Here is a 17,001-nt window from a genome sequence, read left to right on the forward strand (position 1 = left end):
AGAAACTTCTTGGCTGGAAGGGTGCTGGAGCCCTGCAGCAGGCTGCCCAGAGAGGCCCTGCAGTGCCCCTTGCCGGAGAGCTTCCAGAGCCAGCTGGATGTGTTCCTGTGGGACCTGCCCCAGGGGATCCTGCTCTGGCAGGGGGATTGAACCTCCTCTCCAGAGCTCCTTTCCAGCCCCTACCATCCCAGCAGTCTATGATGCAATGACCCCAAGCTGTCTGACACCAAGCTGTGTGGTGCAGCAGACAGGCTGGAGGGAAGGGATCCATCCAGAGGGACCTGGACAGGCTGGAGAGGTGGGCACAAGCCAACCTCAGGAGGTTCAACAAGAGCAAGGGCAGGGTCCTGCAGCTGGGTCGAGGCAATCCCAGGCACAAATCCAGGCTGGGCAGGGACTGGCTGGAAAGCAGCCCTGAGGAGAGAGACTTGGGGGTGCTGGGGGAGGAGAAGCTCACCAGGAGCTCTCAGTGTGCACTTGCAGCCTGCAAAGCCAATCAGCTCCTGGGCTGCAGCAGGAGAAGTGTGGCCAGCAGGGCAAGGGAGGTGATCCTCCCCCTCTGCTCGGCTCTGGGGGAGACCCCACCTGGAGTACTGCCTCCAGTTCTGGAGCCCCTATGACAAGAGGGATCTGGAGGTGCTGGAAGGTGTCCAGAGCAGGGCCAGGAGGATGAGCAGAGGGCTGGAGCTGCTCTGCTGTGAGGACAGACTGAAGGAGTTGGGGCTGTTCAGTCTGGAGAAGAGAAGGCTCCCAGGTGACCTCATTGTGGCCTTCCAGTATCTGAAGGGGGCTACAGGAAGGCTGGGGAGGGGACTGCTCAGGATCTCAGGGAGTGATAGGACTAGGGGGAATGGAATGAAGCTGGAGGTGGGGAGATTGAGGCTGGAGGTGAGGAGGAAGTTCTTCCCCATGAGAGTGGTGAAGCCCTGGAATGGGTTGTGCAGGGAGGTGGTTGGGGCCCTGTCCCTGGAGGTGTTTAAGCCCAGGCTGGCTGAGGCTCTGGCCAGGCTGATCTAGTGTGGGGTGTCCCTGCCCATGGCAGGGGGGCTGGAACTAGATGATCCTTGTGGTCCCTTCCAACCCTGACTGATTCTATGATACTATGATGCAATGACCACAGCCATGGGCTGGACCTAGTCAGTGCTGAGCAGCAGATATTTGTCTCCCTCCCCTCCCTGCCAAGGCAAAGCACAGAGCTCCCAGAACCGATTCTATGATTGCTCATGGAAACATTTGAAACCCAGGGTGGCTATAACTCAGCTGGAGTTTTAATGCTCACCTTAGTGTTTGTTAGGTGTGCTCTTGTTGGTTTGGGTTTTTTTTTCCCCTGGTCTGTATTTTCTAAGCCTTTCAATGTTCACCAGACAAACCCTGATGGTGGTGGCACTTCAGGTGATTTCTGACTGCATCTTCTGCCACATAAACAGCAAGCAATGAAAGAGTGAGCAAGGTGCAGACAACATGAAGTGGGGAGTGTTGATCTGCTGCAGGGTAGGAAGCTCTGCAGAGAGGTCTGGAGAGGTTGGGCTGCTGGGCTCAGGTCAGTTCCAGAAGGTTTCATAAGGCCAAGCACTGGCTCTTGTGCCAGCATCACAACAACCCCGTGAAGGCTGCAGGCTTGGGGCAGCGTGGCTGGAAACTGCCCAGCAGAAAAGGGCCTGGGGGTGTTGGTAGACAGCCAGCTGAGCATGAGCCAGTGTGTACTCAGGTGGTTAGGAAGACCTCCACCATCCTGGCCTGGATCAGAAGGGCTGTGAGCAGCAGGAAGTGATTGTCTCTCTGGCCCCAGCACTGGGGAGACTGCATCTCAAGTGCTGTGTTTGGCTTTGGGCATCACAGTATGAGAAAGTCACTGAGGTGCTGGAGCAGGGAGAGAGAAGGGCAGCAAAGCTGGGGAGGAGATTGGAGAGCAGGTCTGGTGAGGAGAGGCTGAGGGAGCTGGGATTGCTTATTGTGGAGAAGAGAAGGATGAGAGGAGACCTCATTGATCTCTACATGGACCTGAAAGGAGATCAGAGTGAGGCCAATATTGGCCTCTGCTCCCAAGTAACCAATGACAGGACAAGAGGAAATGCCCTGAAATTGTACCAGGGGAGATTTAGGTTGGAGAGGAGGAAAAATCTCTTTGCTTCAAGAGTGCTCAGGCATTGGAGCAGGCTGCCCAGGGGGGTGGGGAGAGTCACTGTCCCTGGGTGTATTCCAGAAATGAGTAGAGGTGGCACTCTGGGACATGGTCTGGTGGTCATGGAGATGTGGGTAGAAGGTTGGACTTGATGATCTTGGAGGTCTTTTCCAACCTTAGGGAGTCTGTCTGTGAAACCCTGTGGCAAACCAGCAGCACTCAGGGGCTGAGAACACAACTCCCATTGGGATACATCCCCAGGGCTCAAGTCTCCTCCTAAGGCAGCTCTGAACCCTCAGCTGCAGTTCAAAGGCTCTGCTTCAAGCAGGGCAATGTTCCTCCTGCCCACAGCTGCCAGCTGAATTTGGGGGTTTCCCAACCCAAACTCTTCTCTGATTGGATCAACTCTGCCAGGAGCAGCAGGTTCCACAGTCCTGATGCTTCACCTCTCAAACCCCCCAAATTCTATAGCTGCAGCTCAAGGGAGCTGACAGCTTTGTGCCTCTGGATTCCTGTTTCAGCACTTGGAGAAGATTTTAACACTTTCCAAACCATTAGAACCTCCTAAACCTCCCTAAAGATGCTTTAAAAGCTCTGTTTGAAGACTTGAGGATTTTAAGGAGTTTTCTTGGGCACTCAAAATGCTTTGTAAAAAATGGCTTAAAAATGATGCAAATCTCTCTGAAGATCATTCAAAGGGCCTGAAAAGAATCAAAATCTTGTAGAAAAACATCAAATATCCACAAAAGTAATCAAAATGTCTTCAAAGCTCACTAAAAGGGTGGAATGAGTAAAGATACTTCAAAAATCATTGAAAGGGACTGGGAATAATAAAAATACCTCAAAAACCATTAGAAAAATCCTAAAAATGGTCTAAATATCTCCAAAAAATCATTTAAAAAGGCCTGAAAATGATCAAAATGTCTTCAGTAATCATGAAAAAAGGAGATGAAAATACTCAAACTATCCTCAAAAGTCATTCAAAATGCCTGAGGCTAAGCAAAGTCTCCCCAAAACCCATTAAAAATCAGCCCAAAATGAGGAAAATAGCTTCAAAAGGAACGAAAAGGGGCTGGAAATAATCCACAGAGCTTCGGGAAATGATTCAAAGTGCCAAAACGAATCCAAACCAATTCCAGAACCTCATCCCCATGGCTGCCAAGCTCCTGCAAACTGATTCTGCAGAGCTCTCAGCCAGGCTCTGGCTTCTTGCAGTCTTCAACATCCTTCAGGAATGCTGCAAAAGGCTGAAAACTGCCGGAAAAGTCCTCAGCACCTGCTGGAAACTCTGGCAGGCGACAGAAAAACTCTTCCCGAGCCGTTCAGATCCCCTGGAGCTGCCCCAAGCCCCCTCGGGAGGCATCGAAATCTCTTTGCAAGAGTTTGGGAGAGGCTGGGAGGAGGTTTTGGGTTCCCAACCCTGCAGAGAATCCTCAGCGAAAAAAACTCCTCGGGAGCTCCTGGAAACCTCTGCGCAAGCTTTCCGAGCTGAGCCAAAGCTCCTGGGAGCTGTGCGCAGCCGCTGGGTCAGAGCTGTTGCGGAGCTGCTGTGCCCCAGCCCTGCCCCCGCAGCGCAGCTCAGCCCAGACGGCGCCGCCCTGGCTGAGAGCTGCACCTCCCGGCATGCCCCGCGCGGAGCCAGGGCCGCAGCTCCCCGCTGCGACTTGGAGGCGTGGTTGGGGTAATCCGGCGTCTGTGATTGGCTGCGGCTGCCCGGGCGTGGGCGGGGCTTCGTCTGCGGCCCCACCCCCCGCCTGGGCTGGGCTGCAACGTGGGCGGTTTGGGGCCTCCATTGCATCGCTCTCTGCTCGCCCAGGCTGCCAGGAGGCTGCAGGGGACGGCAGTCGGCAGCTGCCTCTGCTCCGAGCTCTTCGTCCTTCCTCTTCTTGCTGCTGTGCGCCCCTTTGGCCTGGGCTGTGGGGTAGGTGTGGGCAGGCGCGGGGCAGAGTGGGGGCTGCTGGGGTGGGGATCCCTTGGGGCTCGGGGGGAGCGGCTGGTGGGGTTGGCATTGGGCTGCGGTGGGGCTGAGGGCTGTGTCCTGGAGCTGGGCTTGAGGAGGGCTCGGTGAGGTGTGGGGCTGGTGTGGGTGGGGCTGTGGGGGGGTGGTTGTTGGGGGGCTGTGGATTTGTGGGGGCGTGTGTGAGGTTGGGTGGGGGCTTGGGGTCGGAGAGGGGCGTGTGAGGGGCTGGTGAGGAGCCCGTGGGGCTGTGTGGGTTTGGGGGTAGGAGTTGGGGGGGGGGGGGGAGGCTGTGTGTGGGTGTGGTGTGGGTCGGGGTGGTGAGGCTTGGAGTGGGGAGTGGTGGGGTGGTGCGAGGGGGGTGGGTGCGGTTGTGGGGAGCTGTGTGTGGGTCTGGGTCGGGGTGGGTGTGTTTGGGGGTTCGTTGTGGTGCTGTGGTGCTGCCTCCCCCCGGTGGGGGCAGCTGCAGGCCCCCTTTGGCTGCTGCTGTGTTGCAGGCGGAGCCATTGGTGGGCTGCAGGGGCTGTCCCTGGCCCTGTGTCCCTGTGTCCCTGTGCTGGGGGCTGGGCTGGCAGCAGAGCTGAGGTGGCAGCGGCGCTGTGGGGGCTGCTGTGTGCAGGAGAGGTGGTGGTGAGCGTGGGGTGTGGCTTGCAGCAGAGGCTGCTGTGGGGGTGTGTGGGGGAGCCCTGGGGGTTTGGAGGCTTTGTGCTGGCAGGTGCCGGGCGGCTGCTGTGCTGAAGGGCAGCGGCTGGGCTGAGGGCCAGGCGCGGGGGGGAGCTGTGGGCAGGCTGTGTGCTGGGTGCCGTGGGGGTGTCAGGCGTGGGTGCTGTGCTGAGCCTGAGCTTGGGAGCGCCTGGGGCTGGTGTCAGCTGTGGGGCGGTTTGGCTGTGCTGGGGGGTGGTGGCATCCAAGGCCTCTGTGCTCTGCAATCTCTTGAGGCACAAAGATTCCCTGGGGGGTTGCAGAGTGATTCTCAGTTTCTCTGCAGGCCTCCTGAGCACAGAAAGGCTCAGGGCAGGAGGAGCTTCTGCTGATGGTTGTTTTGTGCAGCCTTGGGTGTTGGATCAGTGTCTTGGCTCAGTTTGGTCCTTTCTCTTGTGGCCAAGTTGAGGTCCCTTTGGTTTTGGCAGCTGAGCACAGCTTGAGGCTTTTGCTGCAATGGTTTTTGTGCTGGCAGCATTGTGTGCTGCCAGCTGGAGTGCTGTGTGCAGCTGTGGTGCCCCCAAGAGGGGCAGGAGATGTTGGAGGGGGTGTGTAGGAGGCCATGGGGGTGGTGGGAGGGCTGTGGCAGCTCCCCTGTGGGGGTTGGCTGTGAGTGTTGTGTCTGTTGAGGCTGGAGAGGAGAAGGCTGTGGGGAGAGGTTGGAGCAGCCTTGTGGTAACTGCTGGGGGCTGCAGGAGAGCTGGGGAGGGACTTTGGTGAGGGGCTGGGAGTGATGGGCTGAGGGGGAGTGGATTGAAGGTTGAGGAGGGCAGATTTGGAGTGGAGCTTGGGAGGCAATAGTTTGGAGTGGGGGTGGTGAGAGCCTGGAGCAGGTTGGGCAGGGAGGTGCTGGCTGCCCCCTCCCTGGAGGTGCTGAGGGTGAGGTTGGATGAGGGCTTGAACAGCCTGGTGTGGTGGAAGGTGTCTGTGGCTGTGGCAGGGGGTTGGAGCTGTCTGCTCTTTGGGGTCCCTTCCAGGCCAAAGCATTCTCTGAATGCTTGAATTTGGACACTTAGCAGAAGTGCAATGAAGGGAACTTGAAATAAGCAAAGTTGTGAAACTGGCTCTGAGCCTGGGGGCTGGGGGTGAGCTTGTTTGCTGATTCTTAGCTTGGGAGCTGCATCTGAGCTTGGGATCTGGGTCTGCACTTTGGATCTGGGCCTGACCTTGAGGACCTGTTCTGAACTTTGGAGCTGCTGGAGTGCTGTGTGCAGCTCTGGTGCCCCCAAGAGCTTGGGAGCTGGGTCTTGAGCTTGGGTGTGGATCTGAGCTTGGGGGCTGGGTGTGATGTTGGCTGATTCCTGAGCTTGGGAGCTGATTCTGAGCTTGGGAGCTGAGTCTGCACTTTTTATTTGAGTGTGAGCTCGGGGTCTGGTTGTTAAGCTCGAGAAGTGGTTCTGACCTTAGCTGCTGGTTCTTGGGCTTGGGGGCTGGCTCTGGGCTAGGGAAGTGGTTCTGGGCTCAGCTGCTGCTTTTTAAGCTTGGGGGCAGGCTCTGACCTTGGGAATGAGTTCTGACCTTAGTTGCTGGCTCTGAGCCTGGGAGCTGAGTCTGCACTTTTGAGTGTGAGCTTGGGTTCTTGAGCTAGGGGTACTGGTGCTGGGCTCAGGAAGTGGTTCTGGGCTTGGGGTCTGGGTCTGATCTTGGGTGCTAGTTCTTGAGCTTGGGAAGTGATTCTGACCTTAGCTACTGGCTCTTGAGCTCAGGGACTGGCTCTGGGCTTGGGAAGTGGTTCTGACCTCAGCTGCTGGCTCTTGAGCTCAGGGACTGGCTCTGGGCTTGGGAAGTAGTTCTGACCTCAGCTGCTGGTTCTTGAGCTCAGGGGCTGGGTCTGGGCTTGGGGGCTGGTTGTTGAGTTTGTGAAGTAGTTCTCACCTTCATTGCTGGCTCTGGGCTCAGGGGTCAGGCTATGGGCTTGGGGGGTGGCCTCTGAGCTTGGGAGCTGGTTCTTGAGCTTGGGAAGTGGTTCTGATCTTAGTTGATGGTTTTAGAGCTTAGGGTCTGGCTCTGGGCCTCAGGGCCTGGCTTTTGAGCTCGGGGCTGGCTCTGAACTTGGGAAGAGGTTCTGACCTAGCTGCTGGTTCTGGGCTTGGGGACTAGGTCTGAGATTGGGGGCTGGCTGTTGAGCTTGGGAAGTGGTTCTGGGCTTGGGGCTTGGTTCTTGAGCTTGGGACATGGTTCTGACCTTAGTTGCTGGTTCTAGAGCTCAAGGTTGGCTCTGAGGTCGGAAAGTGGTTCTGGGCTCAGTGTCTGGGTCTGAGCTCAGGAGCTTGTTCTTGAGTTCAGGGGCTGGCTCTGGGCTCAGGGGCTGATTTTTTGAGCTGGGGAAGTGGTTCTGACCTTAGTTGCTGGCTCTAGAACTCAGGGGCTAGTTCTGAGCTTGGGAAGTAGTTCTGACCTTAGGTGCTGGTTCTCAAGCTTGGGGGCTGGCACTCAGCTCAGGGGCTGGCTGTTGAGCTTGGGAAGTGGATCTGAGCTTAGTTGGTGGCTCTAAGTCCTGGAGCTGAGTTTGCATGTTAGATTTGAGTGTGAGCTTGGGGGCTGGTGGGCTTGTTCTTGATCTTGAGAAGTTGTTCTGACCTTAGTTGCTGGCTCTTGAGCTTGGGGGCTGGTTCTCGAGCTGGGAAGTGGTTCTGACCTTAGTTGCTGGTGCTGGGCTTGGGGGCTGGTTCTGGGCTTGGGAAGTGGCTCTTGAGCTAAGGAAATTGGTTCTGACCTTACTTGCTGGTTTTGGGTTCAGGGGTCAGGCTCTGGGCTTGGGGGTTGGTTCTTGAGCTTGGGAAGTGGTTCTGGCCTTGGGGGTTGGTTCTAGAGCTCAGGGGCCGGATCTGAACTCGGGAAGTAGTTCTGGGCTCAGGGTCTGGGTCTGAGCTCAGGAGCTTGTTCCCTGAGCTCAGGGCTGCTTCTTGGGCTTGGGGGCTGGCTCTGGGCTCAGGGGCTGGTTCTTAATCTCTGGGGCTGCCACTGAGCTCAGAGAATGGTTGTTGAGCTTAGGAAGGGTTTCTGACCTTAATTGCTGGTTCTCAAGCTCAGGGGCTGGTGCTGAGCTTGGGGACTGGTTGTCGAGCTTGAGAAGTGGTTCTGAGCTTGGTTGCTGGCTCTGATCAGGCCCAGGAGCTGTATCTGCATGTTGGATTTGAGTGTGAGCTTGAGCACTGGTGCTGAGCTTTGGTCTTGGTACTTGAGCTTGGGAAGTGGTTGTGATGTTCACTGCTGGTTCTCAAGCTCAGGGGCTGGTGCTGGGCTCAGGGGCTGGCTCTGGCCTTAGTTGCTGCTTCTTGAGCTTGGGGGCTGGCTCTGAGCTGCAAGAGTTGAGCTGAAGTGGCACAGTGCCCTGCAGAGGCAAAAGCTTTTCCCTGCCAGTCAGCCATTGGAATCATCTCCCCAGGGCAGTGGTGGATTGCCCTGCAGGGCAGAGTTGGAAGGCTCAGCTTGGCAGGGGGCTGGGCCAGCTCCTTTCCAGTGCAGTGTCAGCTGGCAAGGTTGGAGCAGCTGAGCCTTGGGGTCCCTTGCAGCCTGGCATTGTGTGGCAGCAGAGCTGTGCTGCTGGTTTTGAGGGCACTTGGAAAGCTTCTGGAGCATTTGTGCAGAGTGTGCAAGACATCCCTGAGCCTAGCAACTCCCTCAGCTCTCTTCAGAATGAACTCTGCAGAGCTGGAAGAGCTTTCCAGGAATTTGGCAGAGTTTGGGAGGAGTTTGGAAGGGATTTTGGTTCTCCTCCTCCTTGTCCTCTTCCTTGTCCTCCTCTGCCTCATCTTTTTCCTGCTCTCCCTGGAGGCTGCACTTAGACTCCTAGAATCCTGGAGTGGTTTGGGTTGTCAGGGAGCTGCACAGGTGCTGCAGTCTAAGCCCCTCTGCAGTCAGCAGGGACATCCTGCACTAGCTCAGGTTGCCCAGAGCCCTGTCCAGCCTCACCTTGAACCTCTGCAGGGCTGGGACCTCAAGCCCCTCCCTGTGCAACCTGTTGCAGTGTTCCAGCAGCCTCCTGGTGCAGAACTTGTTCCTCACCTCCAATCTCAATCTGCTCTGCTCTAGTTTGAAGCCATTGCCTCTGGTGCTGTCCCTGCAGGCTTTGCAAAGAGTCCCTCTGCAGCCTTCTTGTAGTCCCCTTCAGGTACCAGAAGGTCACTCTTAGGTCTCCCCAGAGCCTTCTCTTCTCCTTTGCAGGCTGATCACCCCCAGCTCCCTCAGCCTGTCCTGGTAGAAGAGCTGCTCCAAGCCCTTGATCATTTTTGTGTCCCTCCTCTGGGCCTTCTCCATGAGGTCTATGTCCTTCCTGTGTTGATGGTTCCAGAGCTGGCTGCAGTGCTGCAGGTGAAGTCTCAGCAGAGCAGAGCCAAGTGCCAGGATGGCCTCTGTCCATCTCTGGCCCTGCTGCTTTTGGTGCAGCCCAGGCTGCCCTTGGCCTTGTGGGCTGCAGGCTCCCCCTGTCTGTTCCTGTCCAGCTTCTTGTCCAGCAGCACCCCCCAGTGGTTTTCTGCAGGGCTGCTTCCTATCCCCTCCTCCCCCAGCCTGTGCTGATTGTGAGGATTGTGCCAGGCCAGGGGCAGGACCCTGCCCTTGCTCTTGTTGAAGCTCAGGAGGTTGCCCTGGGCCCTCTCTGCAGCTTGTCCCCTTGAGCTCCTCCAACTTGTTCTGCAGGGTATTGCCTTAGGTTTCAGGAGGCAGAGAGGCTCTCTTTGAGCCTTGTGAAAGGAGTTGATGCCAAGCTGTGGCCAGAGGGTTGGATGGAATTGGGCAGTTTCCATGGCTGTGCTGTTCAGAGCTGCATCCTACAGTGCAAAGCATCCAATCCACAACAATCCATAGTGCACCTGGGCCACGGGAGCCAAGCAACCTCCCTAGGCCAAAGCTTCCTCCAGAGCTCCACCAAAGCAGGCCAGAACCCCAGGCCCCAAATGCCTTCCCCCTCCCCCATGCCTCTCTGCCCCTCCTCCCCCCATACCCAAGAGCTGCAGTTACAGATTCTGGTAGGCAGCTCCCAGGTGAGCCAGGCCGCTGCAGGCCACAGTTGGCAGCATTGCCAAGGCCTCAAAGCTCCTCTGCAGAGAGAGATCCCAGAAGCTGTTCCTGGGAGCAGAGAGGAAGGGCAAAGGAGGTTGGAGATCCTGTGCTGTTCCTTTGTAGAGAGTGGGTGCAGGCCTTGTGGGAATGAACTAAGCTAGATGACACTTTGTGGTGTCCCTCTGGACTCTGCTGTCCCTTCTGGAGGTCTCTACTCTCTGGTGTAAGACATCCCAGTGCCTTCCACCCACCACAGGGATTCTCCTCCATGCTGTCATCCAGGGGCTTCTGTTGGGCCCTGCTGTCTGTGAAGATCAGCCCTGGGGCCTTGGGGACTCTGAGAGGGCAGCAAGTGAGTGGAGATGGAGCAATGGATGGAGAGATGGAGGGTGAAGGCTGCAGGGGTTGGGAGGGCTTAGTTCAGCAGCTGTGTGACTCTGCCTGGCTCCTACCTCCAATGGTGCTGGCAGCAGCTGACCCCAGAAGCTCCAAGCTCCAAACCCTGCCTGGCTGAGGACAGTCCCCTGACCCCTCCTGACATCCAGCACAGCCCAAGCAGGCACTCAGGGCTCCTAGCCACACAGCCCAGCCATCCCCCATGGCAGGAATCACCTGAGGTCTCACTCCCTCTCTGTCCCCCTTCCTCTCATCAGTTGCTGCCTGAGGTGGCTGCAAGGTCCCTCCCCAGCCCTCATCCATAACCCCCCCTTGGCTTGGTGCTGTCCTTTCAGCCCTGCAGCTGATCCCAGCCTTTAGTCTCAGGCCCTTTCCATTCTTGTGCTGCTGCTTCCAGCCCAGTTCCTTAGAAGCTTCCTCAGCCACAGCATTTCCCACTCCAGTGGCAGTGGAGGTGAGGGACACAGGGCTATGGGACAGCCAAGGCAGCAGGGCCATGGATGGGCTGGGACTGAGGGAAGGGCCTGGGAGTGGTCAGCCAGGAATTAGGCCTTGTCCCCCCAGAAAGAGGACAGGATGCAGGGCCCAGGTGGCAAATGTGTGTGCAGGGAATGGCAGAATCTGGCAGCATTTGAGGAGGTGAAAGGAGTGAATTGTGCTGCAGCTCTGCCTGTGTCAGCTGGGAGATGAACAGCAGCCCATGGGCACTGTGCCTTCCCATCAAACCTCATTTTCTCTTGGAGATGTGGAGTGGCAGCTCCAGGAGAACTGCAAAGAGCAAGGTGAGAGAAATGGTCAGGGAGAGAAGGAAGCAAAACCCTTTCCAGTGAGTCTCTTTGGGCTGCAGGTGTGTGAAGGGTGCTGGAGGTGTGAGGTTTGGGCAGGAGCCAGAGATTCCTGCAGCATCCCAGTGAGGACTGAAGAGGTTTAGTGAGAAGCTGCCCAAGTCCCTTCCCCTTTTGCTGCATCTGCAGAGATCATGAAGCTCCCTTTTCAGTATTCCTAAGGTTGGAAGGGACCTCAAAGATCATCAAGTCCAGCCTGTTACCACAGACCTCACGACTAGAGTAGGGAGGACACTACTGCCCACTGCAGGCTTGAACTCACGACCTTCCCATTAAGAGTCTTATGTGCTACCAACTGAGCCACCATACCAGTGTGTGTGTCCTGAGGGCTGCTGTGATCTTCTCTTGGGGAGTGGCCAGCAGAGAGGTGTGTGCAGGGCAGAGCTGAGCACAGAGTGTGTGGGGTGGGGGCAGAGCCAGGGAGGAGAGCTGTGGCCAGAGCAAGATCTGCTGTCAAAGGCAGTTGCAGGCAGCAGAGGCCTGGGCAGGCAGTGGGAGGAAGCTTTAGGCAAGGCCTGGGAGAAGCTGTGTGGAGGCAGCTGTGTTGTGGTGCTGGCCTGCAGCTGTGTGCTGGGGGCTGTGTGCTGGGCAAGGAGCTGAGTCTGCACTTGTTGAGGCCTCCCATCTTGATCAGCCCTGGCTGTGTGCTGTGGCTGTGCTGCTGGGCTTGGGAGCTGCCCCCAGCAAGGCTGAGCTGTGCTGCCTGGTCCTGGGCAGTGCTGAGCCATCCCTTGCAGGTCAGTGCTCTCTGAGACCTTTGCTTCTCTGTGGCAGGAGTTGTGTCCCTCTCTCTCCATCATCCCTGCCCCTGTGTGCTGTGGAAAAGCAGAGTTTGCAGATCTGTCCCTTGGAGCAGCCCTGCAGATAAGAAACCCAGAGTGGGACAACAGCACGACCCCAGCCCCCAGAATCCCAGAGTCCCAGGGCACCTCCCAGCCTCTTCCGCCTCCTCCTGCCCACTACATTTCACCACTCCAGGGGCTGAGGCACATCAGGTGTTGGAATTTGGAAACTCCCCAGGCTTGTGGGGGTCAGTTGTGTGCAGGAGATGATGTTTGGGGTTGGGATTTGGAGGGTGGTGGGAGAAGGTTGGAGGTGGTTTGGTCTTTGTGGGTCAGTGTTGCTGTCTCCATTGCCTGAGCCAGGAGAGATCAAAGGACAGGGCCTGGGCCAGGAACCATGCTGCCAATGCCACCAGGCTTGAGGAGAGCAGGGCAAGACCACTTGTAAGCCCCAGGGTACTTCAGGGCACTGATCACAGGAACCTGGGTTCTCAGCACAGGTATTAGAGGTCTGTGCCCACACTGTGGCAGAAACTGAAGGTTTGAGGTCCCCTCTGCGTTCTCTCCTCCAGCTGGGTGTTGGGAGGTGTTGGGAGTCAGGGACTGTCATGATCCAGGTAAGATCTGAGGGTTTGAGGTCCTGGGCTCAGGTGCTTCCATCTTCCCTATTGCAGAGCTGTGACTCCTCCCTCCCACAGTATGGCCTCACAGAAGGATCCAGACAAGAGTTGGGAGGAGAAGCAGCACCCAGAGATCAAGTTGGAGAAGCCAATGTGCAGTGCCAAGGGAGACGAGGATGAGGAGGAAAAAGAGGAGAAGATGGAGGATGATGCTGAGAATGACAACTATGAAGAGGACGATAATGATGATGATGAAGGTGACCAGAATGAGGGGGAGGAATGTGTGGAGGAGGATGAAGCCAGAGCAGGTCCCTCAGTGTCACCCAAAGAGCTGAATCAGTGCCTTGAGTGTGGGCAGAGCTTCCCAGGTGGCTCAGAGCTAGTGAAGCACCTCTGCCTACAACCTGGCACTTGTCCCTTCATTTGTGGTGACTGTGGCAAGAGGTTCCGCTGCAACTCTGAGCTCATCCAGCACCGCCGCACCCACACTGGAGAGAGGCCCTTCCCTTGTGACAGCTGTGGCAAACGGTTCAGGCAGATCTCTACTCTTAGGCAACACCACCTCGTCCACACCAGTGAGAAGGCCTTCAGCTGCAGGGACTGTGGCAAGAGCTTCAAACACAGCTCCACTCTCACCATCCATTGCCGCATCCATACTGGAGAGCATCTGTTCCCCTGTGCTGAGTGCAGCAAGACCTTCACCACGAGTACTGAATCATCCAGCACCAAGTCATCCATAGTGGTGAGAAGCCGTACAGCTGTACTGACTGCGGCAAGAGCTTCACCTGGAAGGGAAACCTAACACAGCATCGTCGTGTGCACACTGGCGAGAAGTCTTTCAGCTGTGCTGAGTGCGGCCAGGCCTTCAGCCGAAAAGGCTCTGTCATTGACCATCACCGCACCCACACCGGTGAGAAACTTTTCACCTGTGCTGACTGCGGGAGGAGCTTCACCTACAGGCGCTATCTCATTGATCACCGCCGCACCCACACTGGAGAGAAGCCGTTCACCTGTGCTGAATGTGGGAAGAGCTTCAGCCAGAGGCCAAATCTCAGTCGTCACCGCCGCACCCACACCAGTGAGAAGGATTTCACGTGTGCTGATTGCGGTAAGCGCTTCACCCAGAAGGCCTATCTCAACAAGCACCGCTACATCCACACCAGAGAGCAGCCTGCACTGGAGGGGAGGCATAAATCCACCTAGAATCTGTGGGGTAATCATGACCCTTCTGAGAGGGCCTTTCCAGCACCAAAATAATCCCTTTTTCCTTTGCAATTCTCAGGGACTGGGGACACCAGCAGCAACAATCACCTCCTGCCCTTCTGAACACCAATTATTGCTAATGAGAACAATTACAGTGCTGAGTCGGCACAGCTGGAGCTCCCAGTTGAGATCAGCAGGGCTTTGCCAGGGTCTGTCTGGTTCTTCCCTTATGCTTTGTGTCTCCCTGGGGTAAGAAATCCTCTGTCCATTGACCAATTGTCTCAATAAAACCCAAAAGTTACCCAAATCCTGTCTGTTTGCTTTTATTTCAGATATCCCTGCCTCACTGCCCAAATTTTGGGGGCATTTGCTCCCAAGGGATGGGGTGGAACTGTGTGCCCAGTTCAAGGAGGGGAAAATGAGGCTCTCAGTGGAGTCTTGAGGGGCATCTCAGAGACATTCTTCAGGGGCTTTCAGGTGATCTTAGGTGTTTGGAATTAGGATGGTCCTAGGACTGACTTTTGGGATCTTTGGAGGGTGTAGGGGGAAGCTCATGGAGATCTTTGGAAGAAGTCAGAAAGTTTCTGTTGGCTTTCCACTCTGGGGCTGGAACAGGTTGAAGAGCTGAGAAGAGGTTAAGCTGCCTGTCTCCCCAAAACAGAAGTGAGGGAAAAATAACACACACAGGAACAAAAAAACTCTCTGGGTTGAGATAAGGACTTGAGACAAGAACAAAAGAGTTGAATCCAAAGGAGATCCCATAATGCACACTGACCTGAGGCTGTTTGCAGAAAGAAGCACAGCAGTCAGCAGCAGCAGCCAGGAGTTAAACCCCTGCAGCCCTCCCCCTCAGCAAAGAGCCAGCACCTGAGAGCCAGAACCCAACAGCAGCAAATGGAACAGGAAGCCTCTCATGTTGCCATCTGAACTTCAAGCCCTGTAGTACTTTGCTCCAGCCAGCACTGTCCCTGTGAAGGTGGCATGAGGCAGGATGGTGTGGAGTAATGGCAGCAAATTTTCAACTTAACCTTTGATATTCCCAAGCCCTCATTCTGTGCCATCTGCACCATGCCCAGCAGCAATCAGCAGCACACCTCAGGCACTGTCCATTCTCACTCCACAGGAGGTCGCTTTGCAGTACCCAGAGGGCTGCTCACTGCAGGTGCTCTGCAGCTCCACTCTGTTCCAGCACAGTCTGGATCAGTCCATGCCCAGTCCAAATGCTGCAAATGCTGGGGATGTGTTTCTAGCTCTGGGGCAGTCTGAGTCCAGTGACTCCTTCCATGCCTCCAAGTGAAAGCAAACTTTGGCTTGCATCCCAGTACTCAGCTTCCAACACATGCAGGTGTGGGGATCCTCCTGTCACACCAGAAACACAGATAGGTTCCAGCCCTCATGGTTTGATGGTGTCAGAGCACTCTGGGCACCTGTATCTACCAAAGCTTTATCCTCTCATAGGTTCAACTTGCCAGGCCATTGGTTCTGTGTGGTCCAACAAACCAATTTGTGTCTCCCCTCCATCTGGTTGGAGGCTGAGGCCCTCTAAGTGCTGGGTGCTGCTCATTGGCCACAACAACCCCATGCAGTGCTACAGGCTGTGGTCAGAGTGTCTAGAGAGCAGCCAGGCAGAAAGCGACCTTGGTGGTACTGGTTGATAGTAGGCTGAACATGAGCCAGCCATGCACCTAGGTGGCCAAGAAGGCCAATGGCATCCTGGTCTGTATCAGGAACAGTGTGGCCAGCAGGGGTAGGGAGGTCATTCTGCCCCTGTACACTGCACTGGTTAGGCCACACCTTGAGCACTGTGTCCAGTTCTGGGCCCCTCAGTTTAGGAAGAATGTTGACTTGCTGGAAGGTGTCCAGAGAAGGGCAACAAAGCTGGGGAGGGGTTTGGAGTACAAGCCCTATGAGGAGAGGCTGAGGGAACTAAGGTTGCTTAGCCTGGAGAAGAGGAGGCTCAGGGAGACCTTATTGCTGTCTACAACTCCCTGAAGGGAAGCTGTAGCCAGGAGGGGGTTGGTCTCTTCTCCCAGGTAACCAGCACCAGAACAAGAGGACACAGTCTCAAGCTGCACCAGGGGAGCTTTAGACTGGATGTTAGGAAGAAGTTCTTCATAGAGAGAGTGATTGCCCATTGGAATGGGCTGCCTGGGGAGGTGGTGGAGTTGCCATCATTGGGGAGGAGGAGACTTGATGGGGTGCTTGATGCCATGGTTTAATTGATTAGATGGTGTTGGATGATGGGTTGGATGTGATGATCTTGAAGGTCTCTTCCAACCTGGTCTATTCTATTCTATTCTATTCTATTCTATTCTATTCTATTCTATTCTATTCTATTCTATTCTATTCAGTGGACAGAACAAAAGTGTTGGTACCTGAGCAAAACGAAGGGCAGAGGAAAAAAGGGTTGGTGCCTGAGAATAAAGAAGTGCAGGAAGCACTAGAAAAGAAAGATTTGGTGCCCAAGAATAAAGCCCAGAGAATAAAAGGGCTGGTGCCTGAGAGAAAAGGGGAGCAGGGAAGAAAGAAGTGCACAGAATAACAGGGTTGGTGCCCAAGAAAAAGTAAGCACAGGGAATAAATGGGTTGGTGCCTGAGAAAAAAAAAAGAGCAGAAGAAAAATGTCTTGGCGCCCACGAGATAGAAAGTGAAGAGAAAAAAAGGTTGATGCCTGAGAAAAAAGAAATGAAGAAAATAAATGTTCAGTGCCCGAGAAGAAAGAAGCACAGAGAATAAAAGGGTTGGTGACTGAGAAAAGAGAAGTGCAGGGAATAAAACTGTGAGTGCCTGAGGAAAAAGGACAGAGAATAAAATAGTTGGTGCCCAAGAAGTAAGAAGTGCAGAGAAAAAAGGGATGGTGCACAAGAAAAAAGTAGTACAGAGAAAAATGTGTTGGTGCTGAAAGAAAACAAGAGCAGAGAATAAAATTGTTGGTGCCCAAGAAATAAGAAGCACAGAGCAAAAAAAGGTCTGTGCACAAAAATAAGACTCTCAGAGATAAAAAGGGTTGGTGCCTGAGAAAAAGCAGCACAGGGAAAAAGGGTTGGTGCCCAGGAAAAAGAAGCATAAAGGAAAAAAGGGTTGGTGTCCAAGAAAAAAGAAGTGCAGAGAATTATAGGGTCAGTGCCCAAGAAAAGAGAAGTGCAGGGAAAAAAAGGCTTGGTGTCCAAGAAAAAAGAAGTGCAGAGAAAAAAAGCATTGCTGCATGAGAAAAAAGAAGTACAGAGGAAAAAAATGATTGGTGCCTGAGGAAAAAGGAGCAGAGAATAAAATAGTTTGTGCCTGACAAATAAGAAGCACAGACAAAAAGAGTTGGTGGCCAAGAAAAAAGAAGCACAGGGAAAAACAGGGTTGGTGCCTGAGAGAAAAG

The 17,001-nt window shown here is 55.1% G+C and overlaps 1 protein-coding gene across 1 annotated transcript in view; it reads left to right on the plus strand.

Annotated features, from left to right (window-relative positions):
* The first annotated feature begins 4,002 nt into the window (after positions 1-4,002).
* The window catches only part of LOC137457131 (gastrula zinc finger protein XlCGF26.1-like), a 73,390-nt gene continuing 60,391 nt past the window's right edge, over positions 4,003-17,001 (plus strand). The window contains exon 1 of the mRNA XM_068168930.1: positions 4,003-4,043. The gene's annotated coding sequence lies outside the window, so the exon portion shown is untranslated. The remainder of the gene's footprint in view (positions 4,044-17,001) is intronic.

Source organism: Melanerpes formicivorus, unplaced genomic scaffold (assembly GCF_026170545.1).
Source record: "Melanerpes formicivorus ecotype bairdi unplaced genomic scaffold, bMelFor1.0.p_v2 SCAF_160, whole genome shotgun sequence".
Classification (NCBI taxonomy): Eukaryota; Metazoa; Chordata; class Aves; order Piciformes; family Picidae; genus Melanerpes; species Melanerpes formicivorus.